Here is a 27,473-nt window from a genome sequence, read left to right as displayed (position 1 = left end):
CAGCCAGTGCCTCTCCTCTGCAGACCGTGCTTCCGAGTGCCCTCTCGAAATTAGCCCTATGGCTGAGACAGCAGATGTTGCGGTATAGTGAGCACTGGACTGTGAGTCAGGGGCACTGATGCCACCATGGGTGGGCCTTGGGTGGGGACAGATCCCTGACCTACCCCCATGCCTGCTTCCTTATTTATGGAGCCGGATGCCGGTGCTGCTTGGGAGGGCAGGGCAGCCTGTGCGAAGGCACGTGCAGAACTGGACGAGCCTCTGGAAGTCAGCGTTCTATTTGTGACCCCTTTCTAATTTAGATGAAGTGATTAAAATGTCAGATATATGAGGCAGGGGTGGGCTTTAATGTATCAGGAAGACAGCAGGCCAGGCAGGTTGATGCTGTCCTGTCTGGGAAAAGGGGCAGTGTGGTCCAGATGGTTGGGTGGAGTGGCCGTGGCAGCTAGGAAGGGGTGCACTGCCACCTCTACCACTCCCTTTTGTACTCAGGGGGCCACTCTTGAGGGAAGAGGGCCCAGGAGGTGGCCTCCTTAGGTCAGTGTTTCACCGCTGCCTCCCCTAATGAGCTCTTTCAGGCATTTTCCTTATTGCATCCCTCCTCCTGCTCAGGCCTTCCCTTCCTCTCCTGTCCTCTGTCTTTGCCTCTTCTTAGGTCTCGAATCAACTTCCTGGGGGTGCAAAATTGATTTGCTCCTCCCCATCCCCCCTCCCCTCGGCTCCCTACCTGTTCCTTTTCCCCAAGGCCAAGTCTCCCCACACACACAGGTGCCGCACGGCGAGGCCTGCAAGATATTGCATGCTCCTGGGTGGGCAGGTGGTCCCTTGGAGTCTCAAGGCCCTGTGGACTGGAACTGCTCTGACATCCAGAGAGGTCCTGGGGCCCAGGATGAATGGCGCCCTGGGCGTGTGGGGGCAGACCTCAGGGGTCCCCGGGGAACGCTGGGTCCTGAGCACTCACTGGGGTGCAGGGACCCCGAATGGGTTCTCGGGAGGCTCTGCCAGGAACCTGCCCAGTGGCTGTGGCCAGCGCCTCCCTCTCCGTCCTCACCTGGAGAAGGGAAACTGCATGCTCAAGTCCTGTCCAGTTCAGGTGTTTGATGCTTTGATTTAGGAGTCCGTGAACCAGCCTCAGAGCCAAGGTGCATCCGCGGGGCCATCCAGGCCCTGCAAGTGACTTGGCTGGGGCCCCCCTGCCAGATGGCACTGACCTGATGCTTCTGTCTGCCTCATGCTGCCGCCTGCCCCGTGACCTGCCCCTGACCAGTTCCTGGGTTTGGTTTTGAATGGCCAGGATCCCAGGGCTGCAATCTGAATGGAAGTATCTCCATCCACGCCCACAGCCCAGTCATGTGCACGTACACACTCCTACATACTCCCAGGCCCTTGCACACACATTCACACACTCACTGCATACCTACACTGCATTCCCACACACATACAGGCATACTCTCCTGTACACACACACTCACACATACATACATCCCCGAGTACACACACCTATATATTAATATATACACAGACTCGCACACTTATATACACTCTTCTACATACTTACTGTCACACACTCACACACCTGCACACATACTCTGTCACACACTCCTTTCATCCCCTGCCTCGGCTTCTCCCTCAGACGTGGGTGCATGCCATCCAGCCCTGTGGAACGCTGACCACGTCACCAGGAGCACTTCCACACGTGGTCTTCAGCAATTCCCACGCCTCTGAGCTCCGGAGGGCAAGTGTGCATGAGAAGCAGGCTGAGATCCGAGCAAGCCCGCGCAGCTAGCAGCCAGGCGCGAGTTCCAGACCCCGAGCCCCACCCCAGGCTTCTCCGTCCCAGCAGAGCATCCCAGCACTTCCCCACCCTTTACCACGTCTGCTGTAGAACAACCCTGGGAGACAGGCAGGGTATATTTGTCCCTGTTTTAAAGGCGGGATACTGAGGACCAGGGAGACACTGCGGGTTACAGAGCCAGAACCGGAGCCCAGATCTGGCAGATTGAGCTCTGCACTCTCCCCTGGGATGAGGGTGCCCTCCTGCAGCTGTTTGGTGACCAGTTCCTTCTTTCCGGATGCTTGGTCTGCTGGAGTTTTTAGTAACATCAAGCCTCAAGCAGTTCCGGAGCCTTCCTAGCTCAGCCACGAGGCCGCTCCTGAGAGGGTGGGAGAGGGCTGACTGCCTCTGTAATGCTTGTGCGGCGGCGGCATGTCGAGAACTCGCTCAACTCGCACCAGTTATCACGGTCTCAGCCCCTCCCGCCTCCCGAGACCATAATCTCCGTGCTCTGCTGCCTGCTGTAGGACTGAAGCTTTCTTGTATTTATTCTAAGAGGTTCCCTCTACCCACTTCAAGCTTTAAGATCCTGTGATCTTGATAGTTTAGGATTGTGATCAAGCCCATGAGCCTTCATCGCTCTCTTTTACAACTTGATGGACAGCCGTCCTAGCGTGTTCAGCTTAATTCCACTACTGTGTGCCACCCAGCAGGCCACGTTGAACCCTCTCTCCAAGTCTGGGCGTGCATGCCAGCGCTCCCTCTCATCGATCATCTGATTTATCTAGCCCTGTGTCTGGATTCCAGGACTTGGGGTGGTTGGGGGGGGTGGCAGGGTGGTGGGGGTCTCCAGGTCTCGCTTGTTTCTAGTGCCCTCCCGTACCTGCACAGGTGCATAGGTGTGTATTTCTGTGGTATCCATTGTGCAGGACTCAGCCGAAGTCTTGACTGACAGATTCACGTAAAGCTGACGATAGAGGTGACGATGATGATGACTGAGGGGAGTGGTGATGACCTCTTGAGAACAGACTGTCAAGCGACTTTCCCAGATCCCTGGCCATCCCCGCCCTGCCATCACGCTGCCACCTTACCGTCTCACCCAAATAAAACCTGATGGGATGAAGAGATTTGGGAGTCAGAGTCCCAGTTTTGGGGCAGCTGGTGCTAAAGAAATCATTAATCTTCCTCCTGGCCCAGGTACTTGCATCACAGGGCCTGAGCTGGGGGAAAGACTCAAGAACAGACACAAATCCGAGATGCTCAGCCCAGAGCCACAGCTTCCAGGCACATGACAAATGAAGGCCATGGCCGTGGGGGATGGTTTCCCAGGCCTCAGAGGGGCCGGAAGCTGGGGGTGCCGAGGGGGTGGGGCGGGGAAGGGGGTCACCGGCAGGCAGTGCAAGCTCCTTACACTTGACATTGTCCTCTCATTGAGGAAGGCCCTTTCTGTCCTCGGGAGGTTTGTGTTCCAACAAGGAGGATGGGGCAGGTAAACATGGCGTGTTATCGGGGCGAGCTTAGGCCCTGAAATACATGGACGCAGCATCCTTCTTAGGTAGGGAGCACGTGGGTTCCCCAGTACAGGGTTTGCACCGTATTCTGATTTCCTGGTTGTGTGTAGTTGGGCAGGTCACTCTCTGTGCCTCAGTTTCCTTATCTGCAAAATGGGGTTGTTAGAGTACCAAATGAATTACAAAATGTAAAGTCCTTGGAGCAGTGCCCAGCATATAGTGAACATGCTATAGGTATGAGCTATTAGTAGTAGTAGAAATAGTAGTGGTATCTTCCTAAGAAGGGGAAGGACCTGCTTAGTTCATACTCCTTGCAAACAACCCCGTACTTTGTACAGCAACTTGGGGCGATTTCCTAATATCCTCCATGTGATCTCATTTGACGCTCCCAAGAAGCAGACAGGACAGGCATTGTGATTATGTCCCTTTTACATGAGGAAGAAACTGAGGCACAGAGGCTAGCAGTGGTTCCTGGTCTAGTTGGGTTTTTCGGTACACCTCACGACCATGCTGTGATTCAGCAGAGGGGCTGGGGGGGCTGGGAGTTGAGGGTTTCAGGTATAGATGGCCAAAGTGTGCAGGACTGGACCCCAGGCCATGGCTTTATTAGTGCCAGGGTCCAATACTGGAACAATACGTCACGGGGTGGGAGAAAGTTCACCTTACATCCCAGACTGGCATGTGTAGGCTGGGTCTACACAGCAGGGCACGAGGGAAAGTGGGCTGTGTCTATACCGCACTGCAGGTCAGTGAATGGCAGTCGGTCGGGGAGCCACAAGGACATGCTTATTTGGATCCTTTTTGAAACCATCTCGTATGCCCTGGGGTGAGGGTGGGTGGCACTGTCTTGGGGACGATAAGGGAGGGTGAAAGGGTTAGAAACTGGATGGGGGAATCTTCTCTCAAGGAAGAAAGCCCCTGATTCAGCCTGGCCTGGTAAGTGGGGACCTCTGGGCCACAATTCCTGTCCCCCCCAAAACTCCCTTTCCCCAAGACTGCCCCTGGTGGCGAGAAGATGGACCTTCCGGACCTTTTGGCCCGAAGGCTCTGGGGCAAGAAAGTGGACCCTGAGCAGGACACCATGGGGTGAGGGGCAGGGAAGACTCCCAGCTTGTAAGACCAGACCCCAGCAGGGGCTTCGACAGCTCTGGGGGAGTGGAGGGCGCAGGAGTGGATCCTGGGGTCAGTGTCTCTGGGGGGCTGACAGGGTCGGTGTGTGGCCGTGGGGGCGGAAAGAGGAGTCAGAGAAGCAGAAGGCGAGAATCGGGCAGCAGCGAGTGCCCCGGGATGGCACGAGACGGGTCCAGCCTCCTGGCCTTCCCAGCACGGAGCCGGGCTGGCAGGACCCGAAGCCCCCGCCCAGAGCCTCTCTTGCAGGAGGGAGAGGTCAAGGCCCCAAGCTCACCTCCAGGGCTGCACGACCCACCTGCTCCATAAATCTCAGGCCCTGTAAATACCGCACACAATTGGGAGGCACTGCAGGGGATAAAACCCCGGGCAGGGATGGGGAGCAATGGATCCTGAGCTGCAGGGGGCCCGGCAGGCGCGTTGGTGGCTGGCCCGGCGCGGGGTGTCAGTTATCTCAGGCCAGGCCGCCCTGCCGTCTGCTGCTGCGCAGCGCCGGGCTGATATTTACTGTATATTGGTTTTTAAATTACAGTACAACATTGATTCCCTGCTCTTTAAGCTCAGCCCTCACTCTCTGTCCCTGGCTCGCTCTGCCTTTCTCTGCCTCTCCATTTCTTCCTCCATCTGTCTTGTCTCTCTCTCAATTCAGTTTTTAATATGCAATGTACTATCTTACATAGTATCGTATTACTCTGTGTCTTCTGTTTATATATAGTGTCTATATATTGGCATGCCCGTTCTCTGCATCCCTCCCACCTCTGTATATGGCACTGGCTACTTTTGAAAGCTCGACTTGCAGCCATGTTGGTCTTAATTTTGGACCCCGCGGCAGTGAGGAAGTAGGGCAAGCAGAGGTTTCTCCATAGAAAGGTGAGGAAAATGGAGCTCAGAGAGGCTAATGGAATGACCAGGTCATACTTGGATAAGGTTACAGTAAAGTATAATAATAATAATGGCTCCTGGGTACTGAACACTTACTGCGGGACCAGCGCTGTTCGAGTGTAAGCTTCGTGCACTCATTTTATCCTCTAATTTTGTAGGGTGGGTACTGTTATTAGTTCATTTTATTGGTAAGGAAAAAGAGGCCCAGTAGGTCACACGGATAATAAAAGGGCAGAGCTGGGAATCGAGCCCAAGCAAATCCCTGCTCCTGCACCCACCCTCTTAACCAGGATTCATGCTGTCGCTTGTGTTCCCTGAGTCAGACGGGGCGGGATGGCTTCACAATGTTACAAGAGGCCTCGTCTCTCAAACACCCTCAATTTCTGTAATAGATTCTTGACACCCAAGGGGGAAACTTGGAGGAACCTTAGGGCAGTTGGAAATGCCCCCGGGAGGGTCCGCCGCTTCCCGGGAGCTGGCCGGGGCCCCGATACCCGCGGGACAGGGCCAGAGAAGGGGTGGTGGGCGCCTCTGCTGGCTGGCTCACTCGCGCCGCCCTCCTCCTCTCCTGTGCCCGTGGGGGGAGGGACCGGCCTGACCCCCATGGCGCTCAGCAGCTCCTCGCAGGGCTGGGGCTGCCATTGCTGGTCCATTGCTGGTCCATTGCTGAGCAGCCCCGCTCACCCGCGGAGGGCGTTGTCCCGGGTGCACCTGAGGGTCCTTGCGTCGGAGCAGACGTTTGGATGAGGGATGGGCTCGATTTGGATGCAGCAAGAGGTCCTTCTGGTGCAGGCTCCCCGTCCCCCTCCCACCCCATCCTAAGGGGGTCTTGCCATGGCTTGAGTCTGGGTCACTGCCCAGCTGCCCATGGCTCAGGGCTCTCCCCACCATCCCCCAGGTCTCACTCGTGGGGAAAGGGAGGCAGTTGTTCTGGGAGAAGCAGGGATCCCTTGCCCATCTGCCTGTCCCTTATGGGGGGAGGCGGGGAGAGGAGGGCCTGAGCCTCAGCACATTGGTCTAGGCCTGATTTCCTGGTGAGCCACAAGCATTCCAAGAAGCGCCCCCAGCCCTGCACCTCTGTGTTTTGGTGGGGCTGCTGTAAAGTGGGGCTTTGGGGCCTGGATCTCCCTGCCCAGGCTTTCACCCCACTCTGTCATTGTAAGTAGGGTCCTTTGGCCCTTACCCTCTCTCCCCTGGGCTCAGAATCATCACCTCCTTCCCCTGTCCTGGACACAAACTGGAAATGCAACCAGAGCAGAGATACTCTTGTTATTATTACTAACAGCTACTATCTATCGAGCACTTGCCATGGTTGAGGAAGTCTTGCACAGTGATTAAGACCCAGGAACCACACAGCCTGGTTCAAATCCAAGCATTTCCACTTTTGAGCTTTGTGACCTCTAGCAGGGCACTTATTTCGCAGAGCCTCAGTTTCCTTCTCTGTGAAATGGGGCTAACACCAGTGTCTGACACCACCCAGTGTTGCCTTGAGTATTAAATGAGTGTCTGCAAAGTGCTTACAGCAGTGTCTGGCACGTGGTGGGTATTTGCTGACGTTTCACTATTAAAATTTACATGCATTCTCTCCAGTTGTTCCCACAATACCTTTGCAAAGTAAGTACAACCTCCCTCGGTGCAGATGTGGAAATGGAAGCTCAGAATAAGAAAGGGATTTGTTCCAAGTCTGCGGTGACCCACGGTCCTGTTTTGCCTGGGTGCCAGGGGATTCCTGGGATGCAGGACTTTCGATCTTAAACTAGGAATGTCCTGGGCAAAGTGGGATGAGGTGGTCATTCTGCTCCGCTAACACAGCTCCCGTGTGGCTGAGCCAGGATTTGAACCCCCTTGTGCCTGACTCCAGTAGCCATGCCCTTAACCACCACTCTGTTGGGGACTGGAGAGTTGCCACATTTACTGGGCCCTGCTTTTGGGGCACTACCCTACTCCATCCTCAAGAACCTCTGTGAATTAGGTATGCTTATCCAGATTTTACCAGAAGGGAAACTGGAGACCAGAGAGGTAAAGTAACTTGCTCAGGGTCACCCAGCCAGTTAGTGGCCAAGGTGGGACTGGAACCCAGGCTCTCTGGTGCCAGAGCCCCACACTCCTAACCACTCTACCCTAGCTCCCCTTGCATCTGTTTTCCAAATTCCCTCTTCCTGTGCCTGGTCTCACAGTAGCCTCCGGAGTAGGTCCTTTTATGCTGGTTTTAAAGGTGCAAAACCTCAGCTCAGAGAAGCCAAGTAACTTAGCTAGAGTCACAGAGCTTGCAAGAGACAAAAGCAGGGTTTAGCTTCATCGGGGGAACTCGCTGTGTTGTTTCCTGGCCTGATAAATGGGCAGAGGCCCCAACCTCTTCTCTGAGGCTGCAAGGTCTCTGTTGTCACAGGCTGAGATACTCGGAGGGCAGGTTTGGGAGGGCTCTGGACTCTTCCTGTGCTGTTGCTCTGACTTTTCCATTCGATCCCGTTGTGAGTCATCCCATAGCAGGCCGCAGAGGCGCCTTGCTGCGGAGTGAGCACGCCTGCCAGCCCCCTGCCCTGCCCAACAGGAGCCTGCTGGCTCCACGCGAGGGGCCTCTGTGGACATCCAGCCCCCACCCTCCCACCAGCCCGGGGGGAGAGGCAGAACACGCTGCGTTTCCCTGGTCCAGTAGCAAACACTCTATTAATGTCAGGCTTGCTTCTAAGGCAACTAAATAAAAAAATTGGGAAGGACAGTGACACGAGTCTATAAATTCTGAATGCTGTTCAGGAAAGAGGTCTGGGCCCCGGGGCCCATAAAAGCCAGATAGACTGTGGGTCAGGGTAATTTATGGCCTCTGCCGTGAGGTCACCTGTCCATCAAACCTCCCACTTGTACGACACTTTTTCTTTTTAACTTCTGAACTAGTTGCATAGTCCTTAGCATTTCCTGGTTATTCTCAAGCTGGATGAATCATTTAACAAGTAGAGAAACTGAGGCACAGACTTGCCCAAGCTCACAGGGTCCCAAGACTATTGCCTCCAGCCTGGGAAGTTCTCATTAGCAGCTACACTGATTCAGCATTACCTCCAGGCACTGTTCTAAGGTTTTTACACACCTTAACTCATTGAATCCTTGCGACAACCTTAGGACATAGGTGCTATCATTGTCACCATCATCTCTATTTTAGAGTGAGGAAACTGAGGCACAGAGAGTTTAAGTAACTTGCCCAGGGCCCCACAGCAAGTAAGTAGAGAGTCTGGATTTGAATCCAGTTCTTAACTATCAGCTGTTAGCAAAAGAAGGCAGGAGGCCTCTGACGTTGAGGAGGGGCTACTGCGGTCCTTGGGAGCATCTGGTAGTTAGTGTCTTCCCAGGAGAATCCTGGACGTCTGTTTCTTTCCCTGGAGAAAGCTCTGTTCCAGGCGCCCTGTCCTTGGAACAGCATCAGCAGCTCCAGACACCGAGAGTCCTAAGGGCGCCGTGAGGGCCGGCCGGGGCTGTGGAGGCGGGTGGAGAAGTGCCGTGGAGAGAGCACTGCACCGGCAGGCTGGAAGCCTGAGTGCCAAGCCCAGCTCTGCCACCGACTTGCCATGGGACTGCCCTGATTTTGGTGGAGGTGGGGTGACACCTAGCTTTGGGGCCCTCCTGGTGGTGGTGATGGCAGCAGCAGGACCATGGAGGCTGATGCCACCCCTAGCCCTTCTAGGTGCCCAAATTGCCTGTTAAATATCTGGGCTATCTCAAGTGACTGGCGCCGCCTGGAATCTTGGGGCTCCCCTATTTCAGGCAGCCTCCGGGCTCTGGGCCCCGCCCCCCATTGCCCTGCCTGGTGGTCTCTGCTGTGTGTGTGTGTGTGGGGGGGGGTGGCTGGGGTTTGGCAGCTGCAGATTATCCCCAGCTCTGATGCTACTGTTCTCCCATCAGAGGGGGTGGGCACTGAGCCACGCAGGGAGAGGTTCTCTGGGGGTGGGCGTGCAACAGCCCCTTCTCCTGGCCGGTGTCTGTGAAATCCTCAGACCTGTGGAGGAGAAGGTGGGCAAGAGGCCTCTCCTAGTTTCTTGTCGTCTTTGAAACTCTTTAGGCTGCTGCTGGCCTGATGAGCTGAGCATGCCTCCACTCCCTGCCCTTGCAGGTAACAGGTAATTACTGAGCTCCTAGGAGGGGTCAGGTGCTGGGCTGTAGAGGTCAGTTAGAGTCCCTCCCTCCTCAAGGCGCTCTCAGTCTGGTGGGGGACATTATAATGCACTGTGATGACGCACTGGAGGTGAGGACCTGGGCGGCTTCCAGGAGGAGGCGACTCCTCTCCATCTCTGCTGCCTGCACCTCTCCCTGCAGCATCCTCCTGCCTTGCCTGCCCACCTCCCCAGCCTCTTTGCCTCTCTCCATGCCCCCGACGTGGACTCTGACAGTTCCCAAGTGAGCCATGCTCTTTCTCACCTCTCCTCTGAGCACCGGGCCCTCTGCCTAGAAACCGTCTCCCCACTAACTCGGCTGGATCCTTCTCACTTTTCAGGTTTTGGCCTAAATCATGCTCGGTGGGAAGACTGACCACCCAGTCTAAAGTCAGCCCTCCACTGCTCTCACCCAGGGCAGCTTTTTGTTCCTGTACCACTTGCCATCTCTTTGCTTATTTGCTTCTTTCTTGTAGCTTCTCTGCTGTGGGCTCTATGGAGGCAGGATTGGGGAAGGGGCAGGTGATGCGGAGGCTAAGAGCACAGGCTCTGGAGTTGAGACAGCCTGAGTGCCAGTCCCCGCTCCACCACGTAACTGGCTGTGTGGCCCCTGGAAGTCACTTAACCTCTCTGTGACCCAGTTTCCCTACTTGCAAAATGGGGAAAGTAATAGCACCTCCCTCTGGAGGTGTTGTGTGGGTTAAATGAGTCAATAACTTAGAATGGCGCCTGGCATTTATATGCTCGTTAAATATTAGTTATCATTATTGTTTTTATGTCCAGTGCTTAGAATAGCGTCTGATTCAATAAGTATTTGATAATTGCCTGAGACACCTGGGCTGAATCGCCAAGGGAGTAGGGCAGGGTCTGCAGAATGAGAGCAGTGGCTCTCAGCCCTGCCTGCGCATTAGAGTCCCCTGGGCCCTTTAGAGAGCACGGGCGCCTGAGCCCCACCCCCAGGAGAAGGCGATTTAATTGACTTGGGGTGTGGCCTGGGCCTTGGAGTCTAAAGAGCTCCCTTGGGATTCTGTCCTGCAGCCAAGGTTGAGAGGCACGGAGATGGGGGAGGGAAGATGTTCCGGGCGCAAAGAATGTCTTGCAGCTCTGAAACCCTTCCTGGAGGGAGTAGGGCTTGACTGGGGGAGGGCAGGGGATGAGGCGGGAGAAAGGGGAGGTGAAGGACGGGCAGCTGGGAAAGGCAGGGGCGCGGCGGGGCGCGGCGGGGCGGCGCCTGGCGGCCATGCTGAGGAGCTTAGGCTTGGTGGGGGATTTGGTGGAGAGCGTTGCAGGCTTTTACGCCGGGGATGAGGGATGGCACGGTCCGCTTTGCCTGTAAGGAAATTGGCCTGGGTGCATGTGTGGAGGACGGATTACTGCCAGCGTGGAGATGGCAGCGTGGAGATCAGAGTGCAGGCACAGAAACCCTTCTGCCACGGCGAGAAAAGTTCAGGGCCGGGCTCAGGCAGGGAAGGCGACCGGCCGGTCCCCGGTTTAATTACTTAATCCTGCTTGGCTTGTCTGAACACTGGAATCTAGTCAGTGCAGGAGTCCTCCTTGCCCCGGTCGCCCCCCTCTGCGACTCCGACCTCTGTCACTCGAGGTGGACAAGGTGGACGTAGCCCTAGCTCGTCCTGGCCTCGGAAGGCTTCCCTGCCTGGGGTTCTACGCCGCACTCCCAAGCTGCCAGCTTAAATTCTTCCTCCCCCAAGCTGGGCGCTTCAACCTGGAGATCCCTCCCCAGCCTGCTTCCTTGTTTTTGACGTTGGCCTAGAATGGCCCTCCCAGCTCTGCAGTTCAGATGCCTCTAAGGTCCCGACTCTGCCCCGGGCTCTCGGCTGGCCCCCCTGGAATTCCTCTCCGTAACAGGCGTCGTGCTCAGGGGTTTCTCTCCCAGGAGCAGCCTGAGTATCTTCTCAACTTCCTGACTCCAACTCCCTGGCTACTGAGCCTTTTCTCCCTAATCTTTCAATTTGTCCTCCTACATGTGGGAGTGGCTCCCTGAGCTGCTTTTGGACACCGGGCTCTTGACAGAGTGACTCATGTCCTTCCCGCCTTATCACACCGCTTACCACCCAGTGGAAGAGTGTAGCTGGGTGCGCCACCCTGGCCCTGCTACTTACCGACTGTGAGATCTCGGACAAGGCATTGACTTCTTTGTGCCTCAGTTTCCTTATGTGTAAAATGGGCATGAAAATCCTACTTAAAACTCAGAGACATTTAAGAAGTCCGTTACAAGCAGTGATTATGGGTTTGGATTGACCATCCAAATCAGAGGCTTTCATTTAACACTGTGCGGTTGTAGCATTAGGGAAGGATTCAGGATGGGCACTAGAGCACACGCAGCGTCTTCATCTCCTGGGGAGGCCTAGCAGCCACCGCACACACAGCCTTTCTTTGCCCCTCACCCGCCTGGGGCATGTCAGCTGCTGTGGGTAAGAGCTGAGATGTGTGTCCCCTTGGCCCAGAGAAGCTGCAGCCTCGGTTTCCTGCCATCTTTGTACCCTTTTGGAGATGTAGACCCAAGGCCTGCATGCCCACTTCCAGCTCCCCAGGCCCACAGGTCAGGGGGTTCACAGTAAACAAGGCAGATGCCCCAGTCCACACGCATCTTAACTACACGAGCTCATTTTCCCCAGGGAGGCTCAGAGAATTCATGCTGATGTCCACCCTTGACTCAGAGTTAGTTATCTGCACACGTTTCTCTTAGGAGTCAACTAAGAAAGGCAAAGCTGCATGTATAAGGGATAGAGAAGAAAAGAGAGGGGGAAAGCCTGTAGACCACGTGGGGACAGCGAATCTTGCTTTTACATAATCGGGGGTACACTGATCAGCTGGCAGCCAGCAAAGTGGCTAGCCTGGGCATTTCTGTTTTAGAGCATGCCAGTTGTTCATGGATTTTCCCAAAGCACCTTGGGCGTTTACCTGGGGAGTAAAGTCTCTGCTGCCTGCCAGGGCCTGTCCCCCAGCACCTCCACCATGGGTAGGCCAGCTCTGTGCCTTTCCTGTGCCCGAATTCCCCAGCGAGGGGCTGCTGTCGGGATTACGGGAGCAGGTCCATGAAGAGTCAGCGAGTAGGAACTGTTCCCTATAACGATGTTCCTAGTAAATGCTCAGGAAGCTCTCATTACTGTTGTTCTTTCCCTCTTGTGGACGCCAATTCTGTCGGCCTCTCTGGCTTCATGGCCTGGGGTCCTGAGTCTCCTCTGGAACCGAGATCCCAAAAGGGAGAGGAAGAGTATGGGCACACAGGGAAGCAGCCAAGAATCAAGGCAGCTGTGGAATAATGGGTTTTAAGCAATGAAGTGGTCAGGTTGCTCTCCCCATACCCTTTACGTGGCTGGAGTTGAGGGAAGTTTCTTATTCCCTCTAAAGGCAAGGCAGCCCCAATGAGAAGAACCCCCTACCCATAATTTCTTCCCATTGGTTGTGGGCAGGCTGTGTCCACCATTTTGTTTTGTTTCTTCCTCAGCTTTGGATCACGCCTGGAAGACCAGAAAAAGTATCTTTGTAATGATTAGATAATCCCTTCATCTAATTGAGGGAGCCGAGAGTGAGAAGGAGTTGCAAAGATGATCCTTAGGTTTCTGGTTGGGCGACTGGATGGGTCATTAGATTAGAAGCTCCAGGAGGGCAGGGATTTTGTTTTGTCCACTTGTATCCCAGCGGCATCTGGCACACGGTGAATCCTCAGGAAATGTTGGTTGGCAATTATAGCTGCTGACTCTTGATCATGAACATGATGGGAACTGTATATAACAATTTTTGGTTCCCTTCTCTATATCTTCCTCTGGACACCAAGCGCTCTTGGAGCTGGCCCACAATTGCTTAAGGGGCTGGACCCCAGACTCAGATAAACCTGATCTGAGTGCCAGGGCCTTCCTTAACCAGCAGGATGATTTGGGGAAAGTTACTTAACTTCCTTGAATCTGCACACAGTCACCTCTACATGGAAACAAAAAGAACCTTACCTCTCAGGGTTGTTATACCAATGAAAGGAGATTGTGCTCTGAGATAGTGTTGTAACGCACTTAGCTTAGAGCTCAAACCTTGGTAAGTCGTGGTGGTGACTTTTTAAAAATTAGTCGTTTGTAGCTCTCACACCCAGTATCCTGCTGGCCTGCCGAGGATGCTCCGTGGAGTGACGGGCGAGGAAATGAGTGGAGGGAGGGTGTTTGTAGTAACCATGGCAATAGTGAGGGCAGGAAGCTATTGAATATTCGGGGACGGTGCTGGGGACTGTGGGAGATTGATGCCGATTCCAGATCCAACCTACTGCTTCCACCCTGGTTCTGTTCTCGTTCCTCAGCCGTCCGGGAGCCGAGGCTGTTTGCGACATGGCCCCCGGGCTCCTGGCAGGGCCCCTGGTGCTGCGCGGGAAGGCAGGTGCCTGGGGACTCAGCTGCTTCCACTGCTACCTTCGTCCTGCTTAGTCACAAGGAGATGGATGTGTTTTAAAAATAGCAACAGGTGATGTTCAGCCAGATGAAACCCCCCAAAACAACTGCTCCCTGGTGGTCTTTGTGCCATGGTAATTCACTGCGCGTTGACAAGGAGCCCCCGCACCTGCGGCTCGCCGCGGCTCCCCGTGGCTCCCTAGGCCCTTCCCCCTTTGCTGAGAAAGTGAGGGGCTCAGCAAGCCCGGAGACCCCCCTGCGGAGGAGGTGGAGGCTGCTCCTTGGCCCAGCAGCTGCCCTTGCTGCTGCCCTCGTGCCTTTGGGCTGGAGAAAGGGGAAGTGATGAGCAGCAGGTCACTGAGAGAATGGCCAGGTGCAGAGGGGCTGGGATTTAGAGAGAGGTACCCAGCACACCCAAGGTCACCTGTGGGTACCCAGGAGGGTCTCCCATGGGCCCCCAAGCCATCTGTCAGCCTAGCATCCACCCACCCTCAGGGAGCCATGAGTGGGGCTGGAAGTGGGCAGTTGGCGCTTCGTCGAGCCTTAGGGGGACACATGTGACACATGCTCCTGCACGCACAGACACATACAGGCCCTCACACTCGGTGGACAGCCCCTTCCTCTTCCTCCCTCAGTCTCCCCTGCAGCCCCTTGATGGGCGCAGCTATGGACAAGCCCCAGATTGGCCTCTCAGGTAAAATGCGTGTGTGTGCACACTGCGTTTGCACGACAGGGGAGGCTAAGCAGTCAATTTCTAGGAAAGTCTTCTTCTCCAAGCAGTGCCAGAAATAGTCCATGTTTCAGGAGACTTGAATCTCTGGACTGGCCATGTGCCAGCTGGGCCCTGAGCCTCAACAGAGTTGCAACACTTGCTCTCTGGTTCGTTGGACTTACCCAGGTCAGCTAACAGGGAGGTGAAGATGGTCAACCACCACACCAGGGAACCAGGAGAGTCTACAACTGCAATCAGGAGAATTGTATCCATCAGTCATGGGGGATCTAAGCCCCCTCTTGATTTAGAGGTGGAGTGGACATCACCATCCCAGGGTCCACAGGATGGAGGAATAAAATATGGATTAGAGTAGATTTATTGGTATTCTACTATAGAACTATTGTGACTCTAGCAACAGAAGAAATTGTATCATTGATGTGGAGATAGTGGCCACAGGAGTTGCTGAGGGCAGGGAGAGGGAAGAAGAGATGTGCTGTGGGGGCGTTTTTGGGATTTGGTGTCATCCTAAATGATATTGCAGGGACAGATGCTGAACATTATATATCCTGCCATAACCCACTGAACGGACTGGGGGAGGGTGTAAACTGCAATGTAAACTATAATCCATGCTGTGCAGCAGTGCTCCAAAATGTATTCACCAAATGCAATGAATGTGCCACAATGATGAAAGAGGTTGTTGATGTGGGATGAGTGGGGTGGGGTAGGGTGTGGGGTATATGGGAACCTCTTGTATTTTTTAATGTAACATTTTTTACGATCTATGTATCTTTTAAAAAAAGACAATTAAAAATTTTTTAAAAACTGGATAGCATAGTAACAAGCCTTTAAAAATGTAAATTCAAATATATTAGTAAGTAATTATGACTAATTATGATGTTTATATTATAGTTCTATTGACACAAAATCCCTAAAAATGAAATAAATTATTGTTTAATTATTTAATTTCCAAAAAAAAGTAGTTGAGTTTCTTTTCAGAGCACTTTCTCTGGAAGGCGCCGCTCCTGCCGCTCCTGCGGTGGTCTAAGTGCTCCCAAAGGTGCTTGGAGCTTCCGGAGCAGCACTGGGGGCCCTGACAGGTGCCTGCCTCTGGCGGGGTCCAGAGGGTCCGGGCAAAGTGGTCCCTTTCTGGGAGGACCTGCTTCCCCTCGGGGATATGAAGATGGAAATCTCTTTCCTCACTCCCTTCTCTCCTCCTCACTTCACCAAGTCCTGCCTCTTTGCTGGGCACGTTCCACTTGTTAAAACCCAGGACGCCTCCTGAGGCCCTCCAGGTCCGCACTGGAGGGACCACCCCCCATGCGGGCATCTCACGCTCCCCAGATGTTGGCACTAGACCGTGTCATCTGGGCTCCTCCTGCCCCATCGTGGGCCGTACCCTAACCTCCACCTCCAGGAAGCCTTCTAGGTTTGACCCATTAGTCTAGCCCTTCCACTCTGAGCAGCTCCTTCCCCAACACTCAAGCTGAGGCATCCTCTCCATGTAAACCCAGGAGGAGAATAACTGGCGAATCCAGTTGCCCTCTCAGACCCCTCGACCTGGCGGGGTCTATACCATGGGAGAAAGTGTCCCATTGGTACGACCTGCTTGCAGGCCTGGGGCATGGGAGTGGGCAGTGCTCCTGGAGGAGGTTTTAGGGGCTGTGCATTTTCTTGCCAGGCAAGACCCAGACCAGCCTGACCTCCCTCTGTGTGCATGTGTGTGTGTGTGGCAGGGGGGCAGTGTTCAGTTTTCCCATCTACAAATGAGGGTTGCAGCAGAAGCTTCCTGGGATCCCTTCCAGCCCTGCCCTTGTGACTGTGGGGGGGCCTGGGGCCAGGCAGTCTCCTGCGTCGACACTGTCCTTTATTTTCTCTTCCCCTGAAGACAGGGGACCATTCCCCGCCACTGACTGCAGAGACCATCTCGGCACCCTCCTCACTGGGAGTGCCCGGGGCTTAGGGCTCCTGTCCCAGCTGCTCTTTCCCTTGTCCCTGAGCTCCCAATGCCACCTGCTAGCCCTGGGGAAGTGTGTTCTGAGGTCCCATTGAACAAGCCTCCCTGCTGAGCACGCTCTGCTTACGCCAGGGAGGGGGCAGCTCTGCACCGAGGCAAGCGTCTGCTCAGAGGAGCCCTGGGCACAGGTGGACCCTGCATATGTTTGCCGAACAAGGAAAGCATCTCTCAATAGGCTATGGCAGTTTGGGGGTGGTCTAGATCATCTTCATTAGTGGCTTTCAATTTTTTTTATTGGACCCACAGTAAGAAATATATTTTGCATCACAACCTAGTGCATACATTTGATGCACACAAACACCCAGTGTTGTAATGGAAACGAGTCTATTTTGAAACAGTATGCCCTCTAATATTTTTCATTCTATGCTATCCTATCAAGCATGCTGGTCATGACCCACCAATGGGTCATGAAGTGCATTTTGATAACACTGATCTGGAGCAATTGGGAAGTTCAGGCTTGATGGCTGCTGTGAGCTTCCGTCTGTTCCAAGGGGTTAGTAAGAGACGCTTTGCCTCCTGGAGCTGATCGTGTAGCAGCCTGCCAGCAACTGCAGGTCCCTGTACCTGCGGGCCCCGTGCCGTTCCTGCCCCCTGGACTTTCCCAGTGCTGCCATGTCACAGACACCACCACATTTCTGAATCCATCAGGGTCCTTCGACTCATGGGGGCTGCCCCACCCCGGGATGGGGTCTCAAGCATCACAGCCTCCTGGTGCCTTCAGGAAGAACCTAAGAGTCCTGAGAACATGAGCTCTGAAAGGGTGGGTGGTGGCGGCCGTGCTGCTGGCTGGAGCACTGTCCCCAAGCGTTGGCTCAGAGAGGGCCTCCGGAGGAGAGTGTTACTGGCATTGACTCCATCCAGTCCACAGACATTAATTTAGCACCTTTTCTGGGTTTCCTGTGCTGTATGTGATGCTGAGGACACAGGACTGAGTGTTTCTTCCCTCAGTTTAAGTTTACTGAGCTTTCTCTAAATCCTTGGCCCAGGGCACACAAAGGCCATGCAGGAGACCCAGCCCCGGCTCTCAGGCGCTCACAGTCCAGTGGGAGACGCTTGTGTGGACAGAGTTTATACACCCCTTGGGGAGGAGCATCACGGGGCTGCGCCTGCGATGAGGAAGAGGGAGGGGGCTCTGTGAGCAGCTGCTCCTGGTTGAGTGAGATCTGGAAGAACAGAAGAGATTTGTGGCGAGCTGGGGTGTCCTGCCCAGGTTGGGAAGGTGGGGTTCTGTGGAGTCACAGGGCCAGAGTGAATGCAGGTGGACACAGATTTGCACGGGTGCTCTGGCGGCGGGGAGGGGGGGGCAGCCCGGCAGCACAAGCAGCCTCCCACTCTGCCCCTGCTGGACCCCAGATCCTGGAGGGTCTCAGAGGCTATACACCCTCCGGGACTCTAAGCTGGGTGTTAGCAGGAGATGCAGGCAGTCCCCTCAAATACACTGCCCGCCCCCGCCCGCAAGCCTCCCCACTCGGGCCTGGGCGGGGATTCCCAGGGTGCCGGGTGTGGCACCCGCTGCACCCCCCACCCCCATCTGCAGCGGGCTGGCTTACAGCGGAGGGAGACGGGCTAAATTCAAGTAACATTTCAAACGGTGGCATCGGGCAATAGCCTGAGCGCAGCGGCGCGGTAATGGCTTTACTTGGGAGCCCTGATTTACGGCCTCCTGGGCAGCCTGGCCCCCAGCTCCTGGCGGGCGGCCCTGGGGAGGCGGCCCCTTCCCCGCCAGGCCTGCAGGCTCCGCTCTCTCGCTGCGCTTGACAAAAGCCAGAGACACAAACGCCCGCCCTTACCCTCCCTCCCACCCCTGCTGCTTCATTCCCCACCATCCAACAAGCTTTTCTGCTTGGATCTGCACCCCAACACACCTTTTCCTCCCTCTCAGTCCTCCCCCTTAATCCTCCTTGTTCCTTGTTTACACAACCTGCTCCTCTTGGACCCCTTCCCCGCGGCTTCCCTGACGCCTGCTTGGTGCTGTTAGGTGATGCTGGTGCCGGGCCGGGCAGGGTGATGGTTAGGCCTGGACTTTGGATCCTGTGCCGCCTCTCCCCGTGGGACCTTGGGCAGGTGGCATAACTGCTCTGTGCCTCAGCTTCCTCATCTGTAGGAAAGAGGTGATAACATGACCTCAGGGTGGTTTCGTGGGGATTACACAGCACGATGCAAGTAGAGCCGAGTAGGCTAGGAGCTCGTACTAACGGGAGTAGGACTTACTGCAGCTAAGAATGACTTAATGGCCCTAACATCAGTCCAGCCCTCATCGTCCCCCACAGATCCATGGCCACACCCGCCTTCCTGCCCCAGATGAACTGGGGGCCTCAGTGGGGGACAGGGCCATCCTCGCCAGACCCTAAGCAGGGTCTGCCCTGGAGGAGGGGAGGGGCCGAGGCAGAGTGTGATGACCCAGACCCTCCAAATTCCAAGGAGGGCGAGTGTGGTGCCCAGACCCTCCAAATTCTAAGGAGGGAGACGCAGGTTGTTCTTCCATCAGCCCCTGGGGCAGAAGGGAATGGTGCCCTGGAGCCCCAGGGGGTGGCCCGGAGTTCCCTCCTCTTTCCCCGCCTGCCACCCCTGTGGGGTCTGTGGGAAGAGGATGTTACCTGGAGGGTTGCGCTGCTGAAGAGGGCTGAGAGTTGGAGGATCACTCCGGGTGCTTTTGCGTCACACCAGCGCCCCAGTGGCCTCGGCTTACGCACACCCGCAGCATCAGAAGGCGCCTCCAGCAGGTGCCTCCACTGCTCCCTGCCTGGGATCTTTTCCTTGTTTCAGACCAGTGGGCTAGGGAATCCTTGTCCAAAATACAGAACCAGGTAACAGGGAAACCACTGGGGAATCAGAAAAGGCTTCCGTGTTGTTTTTCCCCTCCCCCCCACCCCGGTTGTATTTTCTCTGTGTCTATTTGCTGCGTCTTCTTTGTCTGCTTCTGTTGTTGTCAGCGGCACGGGAATCTGCATTTCTTTTTGTTGCCTCATCTTGTTGTGTCAGCTCTCTGTGTGTGTGGCCCCATTCCTGGGCAGGCTGCACTTTCTTTTGCGCTGGGCGGCTCTCCTTACGGGGCGCACTCCTTGCGTGTGGGGCTCCCCTACGTGGGGACACCCCTGCGTGGCGCGGCACTCCTTGCGCACATCAGCACTGCTCATGGGCCAGCTCCACACGGGTCAAGGAGGCTCAGGGTATGAATCACGGACCTCCCATGTGGTAGTCGGACGCCCTAACCACTGGGCCAAGTCCACCACCCTTCCATGTTATGACGTATCATCAACAATAATCTTGTACATATGTAGCACTTGTTTGCCAGGCACGGTTCTGAGCACTTTGTAAGTATTAACTCATTGAAGCCTCACAACCAGCTACTAAATAGGTGCTGCTATAACCAATTTACAGATGAAGCCCAGAAAGGCTAAGTGACTGTCTGAGGTTGCACAGCAGAGCCGAGATCCACACGGGAGCTTTGGGAGGCAATGGTTTGGGCCCCAGCGAGCTGCCCCAGTCTCTTTCCCTGGGTCCCCCTCATTCTACTCTTCATTTGTAGTTGTCCTCCTGGGCCTTCAAGGCCTGTCTCTGACTCCAAGACCTGGATGGAGCCTCCCTGGCCTCACCCAATGGGACCACTCCTTAACACTGACCCCTGAGCCCGTGGCGCTTGTCTCCTGTGCCACTGGGGATGAAGGCATCTAGTGGCAGCCTTGGCCCTGCCACCAATACCACGCCTTCTCTGATCCCCCACAGTTCAGCTTCCTTGACTCCTAGTGCTTTTCTGCCCATTACTCATTTCCCAGAGACAGCCAGGATGCATCTGTGCCCATCACAGTCTGTCAGCATCTTGAGGACAGGCCATTGTCCTCTGCTACTTTGCAGCCCTTGAGAGGGAGGACGCCCCCTGGACCCTGGATGCCTGGCCTGAGAGTGAAGGAGGAGCACACGAAGGCAGAGGCCCCCTCCCCTTGACAGCCTCTGCTCCCTCCCATTCCTTCAGGGCACCTGCACAGGAGGTCTTAAGTGACGGCAGAAGGGCTGAGGGGGTGGGATGGGGTGAGCAGACTTGGAGGCCCCAGGGAGGCCCCTGGCATTGGCCCATTGGCTATGGTCCTGGCCATTATCACGTATCTTGTCCTTAGCTCCCGGTTGAAAATGACATGGATGTAGGCAAAAGAGAAAGTGCCTTAGCTGGATGTGTGTGTTAGGAGAGCCAGGCAGTGGTGACCATGGCCTCAGGAATTCCAGGCTGGGCCGAACTTGGAGTCAGTCAGATGGAGACATGAGTCCAAGAAATCACCCCATTGGGAAGAGGGCCCAGGGCATGAGCAGGTGTGAGTGGTGAGTGTGTTTGCACGTGTGCCCCCGTGTGAGTGGGTGCGCTTGCGTTCCCTCTCCTTTAACCAGCCGCTTGACCTTGAGTCCATCACCTGTACTCTCAGGTGCCTCATCTGAAATAATTTTCCATCCCAAGAAGGGTGGTCTCCTCTGAAGACACTAATGGTGGAATCGCGGGCAGGGGCAGGTGAGGGGAGAGCATTCTGACCCCCCTTAACGTCACACTAGAGTTGCCCCTCTGCATCCCCGCCCTCTGCCCCAAGCCCTCAGCTTTGCTGCCCAGCTTCTCTCAGCACGGCCTCGGACCACAGTATCCTTTTGGGCAGAAGGGCTCTTGCCTTTAGGCGGGGGGCCTGCCGGGATATCAGGGCGCCAGGCAGGACCCTGAATTCAGACACGGCTGGGTCCCTGCAGGCTGAGGAGGGGCTGGACGGGAAAGCTGACCACGTGGCCGGGGCCAGTGTGTGGGGGGATGCCCGCATGGAGTCCAGCCTGGAGCCGCATGCCAGCTGGCAGGGCCTGTCCAGGTGGCCCAGGTGGGTGGGAGGGGTGGGGCTCGAGGAGGGCAGGTCTGCAGAAGCGTGGGCTGACGGCGAGGGTCAGGGTGCCCTGCACATGCTTGGCACAGGGCCTGGAACGGAGCTCAATCCAGGCTCCTTGTTAAGGTGATCCTGGTTTGTGTCTCTTTTTGTTGGGGATCTCCCCATCTGAGATAACAACAAAAAGAGAATGACTTAGCCCAGCAAAGCAACGAAGACTAGATCAGAAACTGTGCAGACCACATGCATGCCACGGATTTGTGGGGGTGGGTGGTCAGCAGTGGGGGTCCCGAGTCAGGGCAGAGCAGGCTGGGCCAGAATCGCCCCTGACTCTTGTCTGTTCAGTGCTTCCTGGGGAGTGGACGTTTCTGGACCCTTTGAGATGATGAGATGGAAACATGCTGGGAACAGGTTATGTCAAAAAAAAAAGCCAACTGGTGAGTGGTCCAGGATGTGAGGCCAGGAATAAAGGGTCTCTCTCCGAAGCCCTCCCCCTGTGCAGTTGCCTGCGAGGAGGGGGCTCTGAGTGTCCACTGCCTCTGGCTCTTACCTTCCGGATGGGGCCCAGACAGCCCATCAGCGGCTGCCACCCCCGTGCACCTCTGATCAATACTTCTGAGAAAGGTTTCCTGTATCCTGCCAGCTCAGGTTCAGCGTGGAGAAGAGAGAAGGAGCACGGTCTCCTTAACAGTGGGTGAGCTCATCTCCGGCCTAGCCTGCTCCCCCCACCCACCTGCCCCCAGGCCAGAGCCCACCCTCCCGGGGGCCCAACCCCCAGCCCTCCCCAGGGGTGACCTCACCCTTGTGGCTTCTTCCCCGAGGGCTTGGGCAGGAGCCTGACGTTGCTCCCACTCTCACCACAGCCTGCCCTTGGTGGGGGCGTGGGGAGGAGCAGGCTGGAGCGCCGCCCCCACCAGAGGGCTCTATTTACCCGGAACTTTCCCAAACTGGTGAAGACAATGTCTTACGTTCCCAGGGCAAAGAGGAACCAGGTGAAATTATTTAATCAACTCTAAAGAGAAGGATGGCACTGCATTAGCTGTCGGGAGGAACTTTCCTGCAGCTGCAAGGGAAAGGATCCTTTTTATACATTATAATTAATTAATTACAATGTATAATTAATGCATTATTGAAAATGGCTTTGCTAGAGACAGACTGTCACCCTCACCTCCTGCTTTTGCCGTGGAAACCAATGTGGTTATATGTGGATTTACAGTGGGGTAACTTAACCACGAGACTAGCGGCAGAGGTAACAGATAGATGGAAGATACTTAGGTAAAAGTCAGTGACCAGGACAAAAGGGATTTTCAGACAGAGAGGGGAAGAGAGATCTTTATTTTTAAAACCCCAATAGTGTTTGAGACTTCGGGCCAATCGTCTGGCCTCCTCGGGCCTCGGCTTGCTCATGGGGCCGCGGGGCCCGTGGACTAGTGCCTGAAAGGCTCGTTGTAGCGCATACGTTCAGTGGCTCCATGAAGGTGTGACTGTGAGTTGGCAGCCAGAAAACAAACTGGTGTTCTGGAGAACTGGGCAGCTGTAGGGGCCACTTTGCCTTGACTTAATCGTTGCTCTTGGGAAACAAACAGGCAAAGGGATACAAATAACTACCTAATCCTCTGGGACCTTTCTCTTTCCTGTCAGTTTGTCCATCCAGAGTGCCTCTTGTCATCTTGTCTCTGCACCTATCCATCCGTTTACCCGCTCATCCACCTGTGCACCCACTCATCCATCCATCCACTCACCCGCTCATCCATTTTGAGCTCCAGCTTGCTTCTCTGTGGAACCAAGTCAGGGAAGACAGTTTTTGGGGAGGCCACAGGGGGAAAGACCCTCAGGAGTAGGCCATTGGGCAGAGGCCCCCAGAGCTGACTGGCAAACCAGGCCCTGGGTGCGTTTAGCACGCCCCTGCCCAGAGCCCCGCACAGCCTATGCCTTCACGAACTCCCCTTCTTGCTGCAGGTAGCTTTTGCAGTCCTCAAGTCTTCTTCTTGGAGTGTGTCATGTACCATCTCCCCTCTTCCTGCGATGGGGCAGGGGATAAGGGGCAGGAGTGTCTTCCCAGCAGGGAGCCCCTGCTTCCCAGGGGGTGGTAGCCACAGGACCAGTCCAGGAGGGCCGAGGGGAAGGGGTGCTGGGGTGGTGGCAGTGGTGGCAGTCGTGGAAGTTCCTTCTCTGAAGCCTAGGAGGGACAGGCCAGCCGAGGGCGGGGGGGGGGCTTGCCTGACGTGTGGGAGAAACGAGGGCCACTCCGAGGCCCGTGAGCAGGGGTATCCAGGGCAGGACGGGACTCCCGTGGGGTTTGCCGAGAGGACCCTAGAGGTGAGAAGCGTGAGGCGGGGGTGCTAACCTGCTCGGCCCCCAGCTCCCTGACAGAAAGCATCACCTCTGTTTTCCCATCTGTGAAGTTAAAATCAAGCCTACCTTACTGACCTACCTGTGAGAATACTTAGGGAGCTAGTGTACGCTTAAGCGGTTCATCTTCATCAATGAATTAAATATGGAACTAATCCACCAGAGACTATAGTGACCAGTTGACCACATCCATCGGTTCACTCATTAATTCAATTTCTGGAGCATTTACATGCAGGGCTCAGAGCCTGGGACATAAACCAGAATGGCCTTGACCTCATAGACCTTCCCATCCAGTTCGCGGTTGGGAAAGAGCTCTTCTGTTTACAAACGGAGTGTCCAGAAGTCCTGTCTTCCCTCACTGCCTGAAAGTGCCTTTTCCCAGCGGCCTGAAAGGACCAGTGCGGGGAATGCCTCATGGCTTGGAGAGGACCTGCCATCCTTTTCGCCTGTCTTAGTTTCCACTGCTCCTTTATGGCCCTGGACTACAGAGTCATTTTCTTCCCTGTGTCAGTGTTGTTGATTATAAAAGACTCAGCTTGTGTTGAACCCATAATTGCTTTGTCTTCTAGTTTAACCTACACTGGTTGACATTTACCATATTTACCAGCGAATAGACTTGATATTTACCAGGTCTCTCTAAAGAGTCAGGTGGCAGAGATGAGCTGAGTCATCAGAGGCTTCTCCTCGGGGTGCGGGTAATTAGAAACTGGGGTGAGCAATATGCTTTCCTCCACCTAACCGGAAGAGGGAACAAATGAGAGGGAGACAAGTGGCTGCTGGGGGAAAAAAAGCCAGAGCTGCGGGGCACATGCCTGCTCTGAACCGGGAAAGCATCAGACCTGTGAATCCAGGAAAGTGTAGCTCTTACTAATTTGCTGAATAGCTGAGGATATTAATGGAACGATTAAGTACAGGATTTTTACTGATTAAGATAAATGAGAATAGAATGAGAACACTCCAACACAGAATTATTATAGATAAGAAAACTCCACAATAAGGGGTAGGAATTGCTTTTCCTTTTTCTTTCTTTTTTTTTTTTTAAGGATACTTATAGGCAGAGGTCGGAAGAATATACAAAAATAAAAATGGTTATTATGCTTACTGTGATGAGAGTATAAATGTTTCACTTCCTTTCCTTTTCCAGAAATCCTTTAATAATATTGATTTTTATAATGAAAACTATTTTGAAAACGAGGGAAAGAAAGAAAAAGGTTTTGAGACTTTAGCGACCTTTGTTTTTTTTTTTATATTTGAATTATCTAATGTTTTTTGATATAAATATGACTTAGTTTAAAAATCTCTTCTTTTGTGATGTGGTAAGTCTCTGGGATTTCATTTTTTTCAAGTCTTACACAATTGTGTCTGCTCGATTGCCTGTGCCTGTAGAAGACGTCCCAGTCAGTCTCCACAGGTGACATGGCACAGATGTAAACAACGTTTTAATACAGCAAGCATTGTTGTTCAAAGTGCTCCCTGGACCAGCAGTCTGTGCCCTACCTGGGAACTAGTTAGAAATGCAAATTATCTGGCCCCTCCTCAGATCTACTAAATTTGAATTGGCAGTTTAACAAGATCTCCGGGTGATTTGTGTGCCCATTAAGATTTGCACTGTTCTTGAACCGTGATTCTCAAACTTGAACATGCATTAGCATCACCTGGAAGGCTTAGCAAACCCAGGAGGGCTGGGCTTACTTTAGAGTTTCTGATTCAGTCGGTCTGTCGTGGGTCCTCAGAACTGGCATTTCTAACAAGTCCCTGGGTGATGGAGGCTGCTGCAGCTGCTTATCAACCACTCTTGGGGAACCACTGCTGTGGAGGATTGACTTTAAAGACTGGGCCTCCAGTGCGTGAGGACTGGTGTGCCCTCACTGCGTGAACATGGGTCGTTACGTCTGTGGGACTTGGGTTGGTCTTTTTTTTCCCCTGGGCTCCAGTGTTCTTATCAGGAAAATGGGTGAACAGAACTAGATGGACTTGGTTGTTCCTTTCTTCCTCCTTAGAGCTTTCTTAGCATTTTGTTCTATTACATTCCCAAGTCAGAGGAATTATTTTTCTAAAACGTCCTCTTGTTCTTATTGAGAGGACTCTGTAATTCTTCAGTCACCCTACATTGTTAGGTTTACTGCAACTTCATAATCTTAACACCATGGTCAAAATAGTTCTGTCTTGGATTCAACCCTCAATAGCCATTTCTACTCATTTGTTTAATGTATTTGTTTATTCGTTCAACATTATTTATTGATCGCTGTCTATGTTCCTGCCAGTGGATTAGGTGCTGCTGTAGAATTCAAAGAAATGAATGAAGCTTGAGTGATACATGGCAGAGTATCTTCTAAAGGCAAATAATGGAAAACCCAACTCGTACTACATAAAACAATTGAGGGAGTTTTTTGGTTCAGGTGTTTGAAAAGTCTGCCAGTAATGTCCACTAATGTGGGCAGGCCTCTGGCTCCATTTCTCTGTGACTGTCCCAGGCCTGTCCTCCATGTGCTGGCTTTGTCCCCCAGCTCACTTCCATCATGGTAGCAAAATGGGTGCAGCAGTTTCCCAGCCTGACATCTTTGTACCACGCTTTTTTGAAGAATGCATGTTGTTAGAGGACCATGACCCACTGCGTCTGTGATGTTCAGGATGGTATCAGCCATTGCCTTGAGCTGTGCCTGGCACGCAGTAGACCTTCTATAAATACTTGTTCCTTAGTGCCTTTGTCCCTAAGAGTCACTCTATATCAGGGGTTCTTAATAAGGGGTCCATGAGCTTGAATTTAAATTAAAAAAATTATTCTTGTGGGGATGTGTTGGTGTGGATGTGATATATTTAATAAATAATGCACTGTGTAGTGTGGACTTAGTAAGGGGTTCGTCGTTTTCATCTGACTGGCAAAGGGATCCGTGGGACAAAAAACATTGAGAACTCCTGACTTGGGTCATGAGTTCCTCTGGAGCTAGTTTCTGTGGCCAGGGTCAAGGTCCACTACTTACTAGCCTAGGGTTGTACACATGCTCCATCCTGGAGCTGGAGATGAATTGGCTTCCAAAGACCCACAGAGTCCCTAAATGGAAATCAGGAGCTTTGGTGATGATGCTTGGAAGGCAACTACTAATGTCCACTGCAGACCGCCTTTTTGGCTGCCAACACATATTCTTTTACATATATACATTTTCAAAGCCACCACCACCTTCATAAAATGCTCTCACTGCATGCCCAGATGGAGACTTTGTGAAATTTCACCCATTTGCTGCTTATGCTCCAAGTCCAGCATCTTGTAGTGCTGTGAGATCTCTTCATCTTATCTAGATATAAGTCCTTATGGTTCAAAGACTGATTTATTAAGTGGTAAGCTATCTACATCCCAACATACCTGATATGGATGAGTGGACATAGAATATGACAATCGCAAAAACACAAAGAGCAAGCAAACTAAAACATACCTCTTTCACTAACACCTCCTGCTTTCAAATTGTATTGCAAAGCCACAATAGTCAAAACAGTGTGGTACTGACACAAAGATAGACAAATCGATCAAGGGAACAGAATTGATTTTTTTTTTCTATTTAAGATAAAAATTCTGTTTATTCCTGTTTTGTTGAATAGATTGTTTTACTCTTAGACTGATTGTTTATGTCCTCAAACCAGGTTGGATTAATTTTATAGTCAGCCTTTGCAAACACATGTTATTCTGTTTGAATTAACAGGTGAATTGATAGCCTAGAAATA

General features: G+C 53.6%; 1 protein-coding gene and 1 long non-coding RNA gene across 3 annotated transcripts in view; one reads left to right on the top strand and one right to left on the bottom strand.

Moving 5' to 3' along the window:
• LRFN2 (leucine rich repeat and fibronectin type III domain containing 2) overlaps nt 1-27,473 on the top strand; it is a 178,950-nt gene that overhangs the window by 4,469 nt on the left and 147,008 nt on the right. The window lies entirely within an intron of this gene.
• Nucleotides 16,777-22,093, bottom strand: LOC131280373 (uncharacterized). Its single transcript, XR_009187869.2, has 4 exons — nt 21,955-22,093; nt 19,152-19,339; nt 18,476-18,652; nt 16,777-17,660 (listed from the first exon to the last, which is right to left on the bottom strand). It is a non-coding gene; the product is annotated as an uncharacterized lncRNA (long non-coding RNA).

Source organism: Dasypus novemcinctus, chromosome 11 (assembly GCF_030445035.2).
Source record: "Dasypus novemcinctus isolate mDasNov1 chromosome 11, mDasNov1.1.hap2, whole genome shotgun sequence".
Taxonomy (NCBI): domain Eukaryota; kingdom Metazoa; phylum Chordata; class Mammalia; order Cingulata; family Dasypodidae; genus Dasypus; species Dasypus novemcinctus.
This window is presented reverse-complemented; position numbering and strand designations above follow the sequence as displayed.